Genomic DNA, 12,685 nt, shown 5'->3' with positions numbered 1-12,685 from the left:
GGCAGATCCAGCCCCAGGGAGGAGAGGCTCAAGCCAGCACCGAGGGTATGTCAGGCTTGAGGGGGCCTGAAGCCACCCGTACCTGTTCTACCCCCAGCTGCCTCCAGAGCCAAATCTGGACTCCTGAGACTGGCGGCAGAGGGAGGCGGGGAAGGAAGGAGAGGTGGACTTTGGAGTCCCATGGGCCTAGGTTCAAATCTTGGCACCACTACTTACTAGCTGTGTGACCTCTGGCAAGTAATACAATCATTCGAATCTCGCACTTCCTTTTACAATTAGGAAAAGAGGGTATCTACTGGGAGTAAAACAATGATGCTTGCTGTGTCTGCAAACTCTCTGCTACCCTTCTCAGGGGACAGTGGGGTCTGTGGCCCTTTGCCCTGAATCTGGGCCACTCTGGTGACTGGTCAACCAACAGAGCAACAGCTCCCTGAGAGGTTCCTATGCGTCAGGCGCTGGGCACTTCCTGTGCCTCATCTCAGTCAACACTCACAACAGCCCCAGAAGGAGGGTACTGTTCTTATCCCCACTTTGTAGATGAGGAAATGAAGGCTCCAAGCAGTTGATGTGCCCCCCAAGGTCCCAAAGCTGTGCCAGCTAACATTTTTGTAGCACTTACTATCAACCAGGCGCTGGTCTAACACAAGGCAGTGTTCCAAACACTGTTCACTGTGTTTTATAGGTATTGACTAATCCTCAAAAACTTGGTAAAGGTAAATTCTATCATTATCCCCATTTTACAGATGTGGAAGTTAAAACACAGAGAGAAGAGGTACCTGCCCAAGGTCCCACCGCTAGTAAGAAATGGAGCCATATCCATACCCAGGCATTCTGGCACCAGATTCCCTCACATTTCCCCAACATACGAGGCACTTGGCCTCTTTCTGCCTCTGGCCTGGAGGTCCCCCAGGTAGCAAGAGCTACTTGAGTCCCTCCCTCCCCTGCACTGGTCCAGCACATAACAGGTGCTCAGAAAATGTCTGCCAAGATGAAATGAATCAAATGGCACAGGTTTTACCATCTCAAAGAAACTTTGGTCCAGGCTCACCCACATCTCAGAAAGCCTTTCATCATGAACTCCACGAGATAACCAGGCCTGATTTATCCTTTTTTTTTTTTGCTTGGATATAACTTTTTATTTTTTATTCAGCCCATTTCTAGGTAGGCTCTATGTACACTAATGGGGGGAAATGTGAATCCAATTAACTTCAAATTTAGCTCATAATGAACTTATCTCATTTTGCTACCAGCTCGGTTCTCATCGTGTGGCAGTAATTAACCACTGGGGGTTGTCACTCCCAGACACATGACACAGAGATCCTCCCAGCCCCTTGCTTCAAACCCTTACAGAATTCATTACCCTGACAGTATGAAAACCCTTCACTTTGAATACCACAGGGCACCCACCAAACTCCCCCTCTATCTACCTGACTGTGTGAGTGAGAGAAAGAAAGCCACTGAGAAGCATGAATTATTGGGAATAAGACGGGAGGTGGGGGCAGGATGCTGGCTATGGCTCGATGGCCAGAGTGTGTGTCTGCCCGCCTTGACAGCTCTGGGCCAGAGTTTCTGCCCTGAGAGGGATCTCCACACACAAGACCCAAGCTATGAAGGATATGGTGGAGCTGGCTGGGAAAGGCAAAGTCCCAAACTGACCAGCCCATCAACTGGCGGCTCTTAATGCCCAGGAAACCTGCACATCCCAAATGGGGGCAATGGTGACTTGCTGTGTGACCTCAGGTTAAGTTCTGCCTCCTCTCAGGGCTCTGGCTAATTTTGAAAAGAAGCTGGAACTCTGGTTTCACTTCATTTGGAAATCTGCCTATGTGGATGTTGACATTCATCCAGTTTTTTTTTTTTAAATACACACCGGGGGCCAAAGAAAACCTGTCCAAGGGTCATGGTTAGCCCTCACGCTGCCAATTTTCCCATTACCCAGCCTCCGGCCCTCGGGTCCTGTCTGAAGAACCCTACCGTCACCACCCCCACCAGATTCACCAGCTGCCAGGCCTTTACAGGGCATCAGCCCTACCTGGGCGTCCAGATAACTGCCGAAGAGGAAACCACCCTGCAGCGTGAAACAGGCCAGAGCATAGAGGAGAAGCACAGCAAAAGGTGATTTCTGAGAAACTGGGGCCTGAGTCACCAGGGCTGCCTGAACCCCTGCCATCTTCCTTGTTTCTCTGGTGCCAGCCCTGGCCTTCCCGCCATGCCGGCCTCAAAGTTACCCCTCCTCCCTCATGCCCAGTCAGGCCCCGAGCCCCTCCTGACTCTCCACCCCCTCAGCGCCCCCTCCTCTGTGGCCCTGACCTGCTCAGGTTAGACGGTTCTTCCCTTTCCCGTTTCCTGGCCACCTCCTCCCAGGCCCTGTGCCTCAGCCCTGCCACTTGGGACGGCCCTGCAAGGCTCCGCTTCCAGCAGCCCAGGCCCAGCCATGGAACCACTTAGCGCCCCCGTGAAGGACAACTCAGCATCATCTAGGAACTCCCTGAGGGCTCCAAAGCCGAGGCTTCTGAATCTGTCTCAGTTCAATCATTAAACCAAAACTTACAGACACTTCTCCTTCTCCAGTATTTTCCCAGAAAACCCTTCTTCTGTCACAGAACCATGAGAAACCTTTTTGTGTATTAAGAAACACTCTTTAAACATTATTTAAAACCTTTTTTTAGAAAAGGTCGTAGAGGTGGGAAGCATAGCCTTTCAATGTCACAGGGCACTTTTTTTTTTTAAGATTTTATTTATTTTGACAGAAAGAGACGGCGAGAGAGGGAACACAAGCAGGAGGAGTGGGAGAGGGAGAAGCAGGCTTCCCAGTGAGCAGGGAGACCGATGTGGGGCTCAATCCCAGGACCCCGGGACCACGACCCGAGCCGAAGGCAGACGCCTAACGACTGAGCCACCCAGGTGCCCCCACAGGGCACTTTTTAACAGGTACACCCAAGGATCATATCTGTAAGAGAATATACCCCTGTCTGATGATTCTTTACTATTTGAATAGAGCTCAGGCACAGGGAAGGTAGGGGTTAATGTGTAGATTTCTATCGGGTAGAAAAGATAAACCCAAAGGTTTGGGGGTTTTTTGTCCCGTAGGACATTAACCAATTTTGTATCTAATCTAGCAAGTTTACATTCCAGCATTTTTTTTTAATGCTGCCCCGATAGATGATATAACCCCTGATGCTCAAATGCTGCTGGAACTGCTTTTACCTTTTTATAGGTTCCCTTGCTAATTTATGAGTGGAATAAAATCTTCACATGTTCCTTCTATATTTGTACATGAGCTAGCTTCTTAACTTTTTAAAAATTATACTTTGACACTTGTTATAGGAAAAAGTCCGCCGTGCCTGAGCGACATGAGCTGAAGATTTTCAGCCAACGTCAAAGCAGACGAGAGTGAACTACTGCCACCTAAGGGGAGGGGGAGAGAATCAGCCCAACGCCCGGGACGTGGGGTAACGGGGAGGGGATTAATCCTGCTCCGCAGAGCCCGCCCTATGTGTACACGCGGCGCACACACCACCAGGCCTGTTTGCTCCAGCTGGCGTCTGAAATATGGGACAGTTTGAAGAGGGCTGCTCTGAAGTCTCCCTTTGTTCGGACCTGCCATGCGTACAGGGTGCACTGAGCCGGGTGGTGCAGAGGGGGAAGTGTGTTACCTGGAGGGGAAAGGCTGGCCGAGCTGCAACAGTCCAACCCGCCTGCAGACAATGGACACGCTAATTGCAGATGAGCCACATCCAGTCCATTGAGCCGCCCGGCCAGCTCCTAGGAACAGGCTCATTAGCCACTGGTTTAGGTGATATTACTTACTTAGAGGTAATAACCTAAATTTCTTTTCCCAAAATTACTTAATCCCCCCTTTTCACTAATTCTGACTGGCCCCTTCCTCTAATCGCCCTGGCTGAAGATCAAATCTGGCTTTGTAGAGCAGGGAAGACAACGCTGAGAAATCACTAAACAGCGGGCTTGCTTACTTTGCAAATCTCAACGCCCCCATGCCTTCATTTGAACCAACCTCATCTACTTCCCTGGAATCCCTGGGAGCTTCCAGACTCCAACACTGTGTTTCAGGTTTGAGAGAGTGCTTGAATTTTATCTGCCTGGCATTTTAGAGCAGACACGGGGGCTCAGTCAATATTTCCATGTACATTTATGACACAATCTGCCTTGAACTAGCAACTGTTGATCCAACGTAATAAACCTACCAAGGCAGGGTTCTAATGAGCGGCTGCAAAACAACTTTGCCATGCTCCTGGCTCCCGGCCTCCCTGCCAGGATAGGCACTGCTCCGGGGATACATGGAAGCCAAGAGTTAGAGCAGGAGGATGGAGAGGGCACCTGCAGGCTAGCTCATGTCTTCATTCATTCGTGTGCTCACTCATTCATGCATGCATTATCTGACACCTACTAACTTCGAAGCACATTCCCAAATGCTCCAGAGGACCCCGGAGAGCATAATAATAGTAATAAAAATATCCACAACAATAACAGTTACCATTTATTCTGCTCTTGCCATGCGCCAGGCACCACTCTAAGTGCTTTGTATGTAATATCTCATCTAAGCTACACAGCCACCCTGGGAGATCTAAACCTTTAAAATCCCCACTGTGCAGGTACAATACCTATACCTAGCCAGAAAGAGGCAGAGCTGGATGCAAACTGAGGCCGCCGGATGCTAGAGTCTTATACCTGTACCACCCCCCCTCTCCACATTATTCTCCTTCAATAGGCGAATTACAGAATACAAAACACACCTCTCCTGTGACCAGCAAGTCTACTTCTAGAACTCTACTGATGGAAATACACAGAAAAGTGTACCAAGATTTACATTTAGTGGAAGGAGGGGAGACGGGGGTTGGGGTGGGGGGCACAACACAGATGTCTATCATACTGCCTGGGTTAAATAAATTATGATGCTTCGCTATGGAGGAAGTTCCAGAGTTTTGAAAAATGAGGCAGATGCGAATGTGTGGATTGAGGAAAGAGCTCTAAGACACATTACTGTGTGAATAAAACGAAGTACAGAAGAACACTGTGTACAGTATGATTCCATTTGTGCTAGTAAAAGGCAAATAAAAGCTATATGCGGATACATGCATTAAAACGTTCAAGTATACACAAGGCACTTAACTTTGGGGTGAGGGGCTATGGATGAGAGGACTGAGGTGGGGGGAGAGAGAGAGAGTTTTCATTTTATATTTTTCTGTATGGTTTGAATATTTAACTGCACGCATGTATTACTTTTTTATTTGAAATTAACTTTTTGATTTAAAATTAACTTTTTCTAAAGAACCAGACACTGTCTGTGCCCCAGGGGCCCACTCACGGTCTCCGAGGAGAGATAATAATGAATCCAAGATGCACAAAGAGCACAATTCCTCCCCGTCCTCTGCTCCCACCTCAGCAGGTCTCCGGCTAGAGCTGTATCAGAAGGGACTTCTTCCTTTTGAGGACAGCATCATGATGGCAGGAGCACCTTGGCCAAGTCACAGAGTCACAGCTCAGAGTCCCACCAGGCTACCCCCAAGCCGGCATCCGGCCCTCACACAGACAGGAAATACCATGATGTCCTGCCATGCTCAAACATGCCATCGAACAATCTCAGCTCTGACCATCTGGCTGTGAGTAGCCGAAAGGTGGGCACACAGCCTGTCCCTAGGGTCTAGAAGGTCCAGCTCTAGAAGGTCCAATCCTCATTGGCACACAGTTCCAAAGAGCTCAGTGGCTTGGTTGCCCAGCCCCCAGCAGATTGAAAACAGCAGAATAAAAAGGGGGAGAGAGAATTTTAGAGCCAGGCAAACTGACAGGTGACAGGTGAGCAGCAAGGACAGAGACAGGAAGACAATATAATCAGACACAACGTCCAAACCTCAGCAGTCTGGGATGCTTGGTAGAAGGGCAAGCTGCCTGCTTACAGAGCTCCAGGGGCTTTGCCGCCACATCAGGCGAAGTTCAGCAGGGCGGCCGGTGCACAGAGATGAAGCTGGGTGCTGTCACTGGGGGAGGGTGAGCTTATGTCCCTCTAGGATGATTATGTGCATCCCTTATCTGAGAAACTGATATGACAAACAAGTGTTTTGAAAGTTGGCTTGGGACCTATATAATCAGATGGAGCAGATGGAGAAAAGCCCAGTTGTCCATTCCAGTCCAGGATGGGTCCTTGGAGAACCCTTGTAGAGTGCAGGGTAACAGAAAACACCGCCAGGAGATTAGCTTGCTGATAGAGACCCACCGTGCATCCATTCCTGGTTACGGTGTGCGCCCACCCACGCATTGCCGGAGAATATCGGAAATGTACTTTGGCCTCCTAACGTTTCAGAATCGTGGAGTCCCATGGCTGGACTAAAACTTGGAGGTGTCCCAATCCTCCCCCGCCATACACACACTGCCGACTCAGGGCTACGAGCAATCTCATCACGTTTTCCCACCCCCAGGTTGCTAATGCAGAACACACTTCCCAATTCTAACGGCTGGGAAAGTCTGTCTTCCTGAGAGTTGGATTCTACATAAACTAAGGCGATTGCAGGGCACCTGGGTGGCTCAGTCGGCTGAACAGCCGACTCCTGATTTCAGCTGATCTCAGGGTTGTGAGATCGAGTCCCACGTTGGGCTCCGTGCTGGGCATGGAGCCCGCTCAAGATTCTCTCCCCCCTCTCTCCGCCCCTACCCACCCCCAGTCATATGTTCTCTCTCTCTCTAAAACAGAAAACAGAACAAAACAAAAAAAAACCCCAAGACGATTGCTAAATGGAAAATGGAATGAACTAATGAAATACACAGGAAGCACTGAGTTCCCCTGAGGTGGCCTTCTGGACGGGGGGAGCATTACGTCTCTGTAAAGGGGGGAGTGTGGAATGGTGGTTAGGGACAAGGGCACAGGCGGGCGTACTGATCCAGACCCTGGCTCCACACGTACTGGCTGTGTGGTCTTGAGAGTTGCTTAGCCTGTGTCTCAGTTTTCTCATCTATAAACAAAGATCTGCTGAGTGGATCAAGGTAACAAATGTACGTCAAGCCCCTGGCACAGGGCCTGGCACAAAGTGGGCACTCAATAATGCCATCATCGTTCCGGAGCTCCCTGAGCGTGCAACCAGATCAGTCTCCAAAGTGTGCTCCGCTCCCATCAGGCTGCTGTCAAACGCACAGTGGCTCCCCGCTGCTGACACAGCAACGGGCACGCCATCAGCCAAGAGCACCAGGTCCCGAGCGCGGCCTCTCTCCAGCTGTGTGACCTTGGGCAGATGCCCCAGGCTCCCTTTCCTCGCATGTTGAAGGAAGGGGGAAGAGTGCCCCAACAGTTCCCCTCCAGTGGGGTGACTGTGCTCACCCGGGGAGCCCGGGGCCTGGCCTCGAGCCCCCCCCACTGCCCACTCCCCACGCCACGCACACACTGCACCTTCCTACTGCTATCGTCCTTTGTGCACCGCTCCTGCCCACTCCCACACCCTCGTAAAACACCGGAGACCGAAATGTGAAAGAGGCCGAGTGAAGAAGGCAACAGGACTTCACATGAAGGTGGAAAGCCTCAGAACCTCTCACCTGGGCGCCTGGGTGGCTCAGTTGGTTAAGCCACTGCCTTCGGCTCAGGTCATGATCCTGGAGTCCCGGGATCGAGTCCCGCATCGGGCTCCCTGCTCGGCAGGGAGTCTGCTTCTCCCTCTGACCTTCTCCCCTCTCATGTGCTCTCTCTCTCTCTCATTCTTTCTCTCAAATAAATAAAATCTTAAAAAAAAAAAGAACCTCTCACCCACCCACCACTGCGCATGCCCGCGGAATCACGAGCACACATGCGACGGACAGACAGCAGAAGCTAGCTCAGTAGAGCGCTATCTGCCAGACGTTCCTTCAAGTGCTTTGTGCACATGATCTCCTTTAATCAAGACAATCCTATAAGAGAGAGATCATCACTATTAGTGGTGGTGGTGGTGGTGGTGTTGAGAGGCCGAGCGTAGTGATTAAGGGCACAGACTCTGGGAGCATGCTGCCAGGATCCAAATCCTGCTCTGCTATTCACTGATTGCTCTGTAACTTTGAGCAAGGAGGTGTATACCTCCGTTTCCTCATCTATAAAATGGTGCTAATGATAACACCACCTCCCGAGACTGCTTGAAAGGACTAAAACAGTGAGGACGTGGAAGTGCTCTCACATGTTCGCCATGCCTGTCACTACCTCCAGTATTCAGAGGAAGCAACGGAGGCTTAGAGAGGTTAAGTAAGCAAGGTTGCACAGGTGGGAACAGGGCCAGGCGGAGGCAGTGCGGCAGGATTAGAATCCCCCAGCAGCCACCACCAAGTTCTTCATCAAGGATGGGTTTGAAGTGAAGAAAAACATGGTGGGAGGGACCTACTAGACCTTTCAACCCAGGGGGTCAGGTCAGGGCTGGAGGGTCGTAGGTGTGAAGATAGGCACAGCCAGCCTGGCACTGAGTCAGAAAGCCCTCCACTTCCTCACGGTGCCTTCAGGCAGGTCCTCTCCCTTCTCTGAACATTTTCATCTGGGAACCTGAGTCTCAATCCCAGGCCAGCCACCTGGGAGACCAACCGATGCCAGAGATGTGAGGAATGCATATGACCAGGGTCTCCACCCTACTTTCATACCTGGCTGACAGGCTGTTTAGTCTAATAGTCAATAGGCAAATGCCTAAGCCAGAAAAAGCCTCAGATGGGCTTCTGATCTCTTGTAAAGGGACTGAGGCCCATCACAAATCCTAAACCCGTGCCTCAGCCGGTCCACTTCTGGTCCAGAGGGTAATAGGAGAGTGGACGTCACAGGAATCCAGGCCTGGAACTGAGAAAGCCCCAACCAGACAAGCCTCCCGCCCCTCCAGTTGTCTCCCCAAACCAAACAGCGAGGCCACACATTAGAGGCAGGCTGGGCAGGTGCACTGCTTGTCAGAGGGAACCAAGCCCACCCCACAGAGCCACCTCCCAGGGTGCATGGCAAATTAATGTGCTGCAGAGAACACGCATTACATTGCACTGCTGGCACGGCAGGCTGCAGAGGCACCAGCCCCTCCCTCCCCGGCCCTCCCCTCCCAGAGAGGCTGAATCAAGGGCCAGGGCTTCTGAGAGGCCCATGGTAGTTTGGGCTCTTGCTTGCCAGCCACTGCCAGTTCTGGAACCGGCCCTGCCCTGCCCTGACTCCTCCGTGAGCTCCTCCCCCCCACCCAGGGGATCACAGAAGTGAGAGCGCTTCGTGTAACATGGGGAGGGAGCGCTGCTGAGCCGGGTGCGTTATTTGGGGGCAAGTGCATGAGTCAGTCAGGCTTGGGTTCAATTTGCTGGTTATTTACCATCTCAGTGCCCACAGCTGAGGAAACCGAGGCTCGGAGAGGCTCAGAGTCCTGCCCAAGACCCCACACACAGCAAAGAGCAGCCCTGAGATTCAATTCCAGCAGCAGGACTGCAGGCTCGCTGGAGAAGGTGCTGGAACTGTGCCTCCGTGGGTAGGGTTCCTGCAGGGGGGTCGGGATTGGGACTCAGGCGGAGTCATGGGGGGTGGGCAGTACCCGTGGGTCCCCTCACACCCGTGGGTGAGCCTCGGGGAACCAGGTGTTTGAGACTGGGTCGGAGAGTCCTCAGACACAGGCAGAGAAGTTGGGGTGAAGTGGGCAGGCGGCTGGGGTGCAATATGAGACAGCCGGGGTCCCAGAGGTGGGAACTGAGAGCCAACTTGAGCAAAGGGCGCACTTGTTCTGTGAGCTGACTTCACACTGGCTCTAAGCCACTTGGGCAGCGGGAAGCACCAGGGCAGGGGGTTCCAGCTGTGTTCTGCTGGTCCTCTTGGGGGGCCTTCAGGGCATCTGGGACTCTCACTCCCTTAATCAGTGAATCTTGTTTCTAACTGGTTTATATAAAGAGCTTCCCATGAAGGTTTTATCTGAACAAAAGTCTTCTTGGCAAAAATTTTAAAACTGAACAATGGTGGAAAATCACAAATTGCCTATCCTGCAGGTTAGTGAAGAGGCTCCCGGGCCAGGCCCTGCCCAGAGAGCCATGCACAGCCAGGCCTGGGCCCCAGAACCACCATGGTCCCTGATCCAAATTTCCTTTTCTTGTTTTCTCTATTCACTTCCTGCCTTTTCCCTCTCTCAGAACACCCCTCAAGCTCAAGAAACCGATCCTCCATTTCTTTTTCTTCCAGTTAGTCTGAGCCCAAATGTTCCTAATGAAGTGAACAGAACGCTCTCCTCGGTGAATATGCCTAAAGATGCAGGCACCCTCATCTGCTCCACAGAGGGGCTGAATCCTCCTCGGGGGAGCAGGTGCAGCAAGTGGACCGGGGCCAGGGAGGGGCAGCCACTGAGAGGACAAGCAGGCTTCTGCCCAGAGACACCCAGCGTTTCCGTGTTTCAAAATTTGCTGTGTATGTGTGTGCATGCACGCATGCGTGAGAGACAGAGAGATTTCGTCCCATCTTTATGTTTATTGACCTTTGTGGTCAGGGACAGGTAGGGGAGCACACACAGGAATCAGACTTCACAGGATATTCCACTGACTTCCTCCCTCTGTGCTACCAACAAATGATTGCACCTGGCTGAGCCTTGCTTTCCAAATCTGCAAAGTGGAGTAGTTACTCTTGCCCTGCCTCTCTGGCTTCTCGGGCTTAGGAATGGAGGAAGGAGGAAAGGAGGGAATGAGGAGGTGGAGGAGGAGGAAGGCAGAGCCTTCTGGGGGAAAAAAAACAAGGAAACACTCACATGTGTAACCCCAGTGTGCCATCAATTCAAGTTTTAAAGTTGGACGGACCAGTGCATGCCACCTTGGCCAGGTCACCCAGGACATGGAGCCTGGCCTCTCCCCCAACCTCCGTCCCGGGCCCCAGGTCAGGCTCCAGCCATCCCCACCAAAATGAACCTCACCGGGCAGGAGGACTCTGAGAATTAAAATACGCAATCAAACAGCTTCTTGACGGGAAATGCTTTGGAAATTTTCGGCTCCATTTACTTCTCAATCTAATTTTGTCCTCGGATGCACATTATGCGCGAGATGGGATCTCATGTGGTTTGCCCGGCGCTCCGCACACCAGCAGGAGGCAGCCGGCGTCTCAATTGCTGCTCTCGTCTCTCACCGCCCGTGAGCGGCATAATGAGGGCACCCAGCAGGCTCCGAGTGGCCCTAGGCAAGAAGGCCCAGCCTGGACACCCTGGCACCCACAACACCCACAGGCCCAACTTCTCCCACCAACACCACCAGGGGGACCAACTCACAGCCTCCCTGCATCCACAGCCAACTCTGGCCCCAGTTCAGACTCCGCCGCCCCCCACCCCACAACCGTCTCCCTGCCTGGCCCCGGGCTCCTTCTCCAACACACCAGACCCTCTGCTCCCACACCTAATGGCTCCCCACCGCCTCTGGATTAAGTCCAAACCCCTTGCTACCCTCCATTCCTAATGGAGTAGTGTAGCCTCCAGCCCCCACCCCCCACTCCAGCCCTGAACAGCTTGCTTTTTCCCAACCTCACCTCCATGCCTGCACAAACGCTGCTGGCCCACCCTTGCAGCACCGGCAAACTCCACCAATGTCACCTCCTGTAGAAAAGCGTCCCAGATGCCCCACCTTGCCCTGCCCACCCTAAGTTACACACGCCCTCCTTAGTGCTCATGGAGCCGCCGCGCCCAGCTATGTCACAGCACCTGTCAGACTGCCTGGGGCGGGCTGGCTCCACATGGACACTAGACCGAAGCCCTCCCGGACAGGGACTGGGCCCTGTTCACGGTTCCCCACGGTGCTGGCACAAAGCTCAGCACAGAGCTGAGGCCAAACAAGTGCTTCCTGGTTCATTCATTCATTCATTTGCTCGGAAAATGTTTTCCAAGCCACTCTTCTGGGCCCAGCATGTCAGGTGCTAGGAATTTTTGTGCCCTGTTTCTTAAGAACAAGAAGCTTCCTCATCAAGCCTGACAGGTGATACTTTTGATCCTCTCCACTGAAGATAAGCCAGCAGCCAACACTCGGAAGCTACCCAAGTTCTAGCAAAGGGAAATGCCTCCCAGCCACCCCTGGGTTGGGGCTGGGCCCCTTGCCCAACTCCTTCCTCCCAGGCCAGCCCCTCGCCAAAGGTCACTCAAAACCAGAAAAAACAGCCCGACCCCACAGCCTCCAGGTCCATCTGCCTCTCCCCACCGGGGCTCTCCTGGCATCAGCTACAATCCTTTCCCCCTCCTGTCAGTCTCTGGCCTGGTCTGCCGATGTCCTTGGGTTTGAACTTAATGATACCTCAAATCCTGTGGGAAGGGGCTGACTACAGTCCATAAATGACTCAAAGAACAAGGCCCTCCTAACTGCCACCGTCAAGGGAGGCTTTTCAGCTCTTGTTATCTTGGATCTCTCTCACTCCCTAGTTCTTCAAAGGTTTTTGGCGACCTGATACCACCGAACACTTCTCTTTTGGGAATTTTCTACCTTGAGAGTTCAGTCTCCTTGAGGCAGAAGCCAGAAGCTTGATCTCCTAGCCTCCCTTGCAGCCCGGGGCAGAGGCACCGTCGTAGCTGTGCCAAGTAGACACATGGTGTGAGTTGTTAATCCAGACGCTAGTGACACGAGGAAGCAGGCGCCCATGCAAGTCCACCGGCTGAGGCACAGGTTCTAGTGGCAACATCCGGTGTCCAGTGAGAGCAGTGTAAGCCGAGGGCTGTGTGTCCACAGGCCACGGTGTGGCGTGTCCACAGGCCACGGTGTGGCG

The 12,685-nt window shown here is 52.5% G+C and overlaps 1 protein-coding gene across 5 annotated transcripts in view; it reads right to left on the bottom strand.

Moving 5' to 3' along the window:
- Positions 1-12,685, bottom strand: part of PAX5 (paired box 5) — a 190,933-nt gene that overhangs the window by 52,916 nt on the left and 125,332 nt on the right. The gene's annotated exons all lie outside the window — the stretch shown is intronic.

The sequence above is a fragment of the Callorhinus ursinus genome, unplaced genomic scaffold, assembly GCF_003265705.2.
Source record: "Callorhinus ursinus isolate GAN/ISIS: 27379988/994484 unplaced genomic scaffold, GSC_fseal_2.0 scaffold42, whole genome shotgun sequence".
Classification (NCBI taxonomy): Eukaryota; Metazoa; Chordata; class Mammalia; order Carnivora; family Otariidae; genus Callorhinus; species Callorhinus ursinus.
This window is presented reverse-complemented; position numbering and strand designations above follow the sequence as displayed.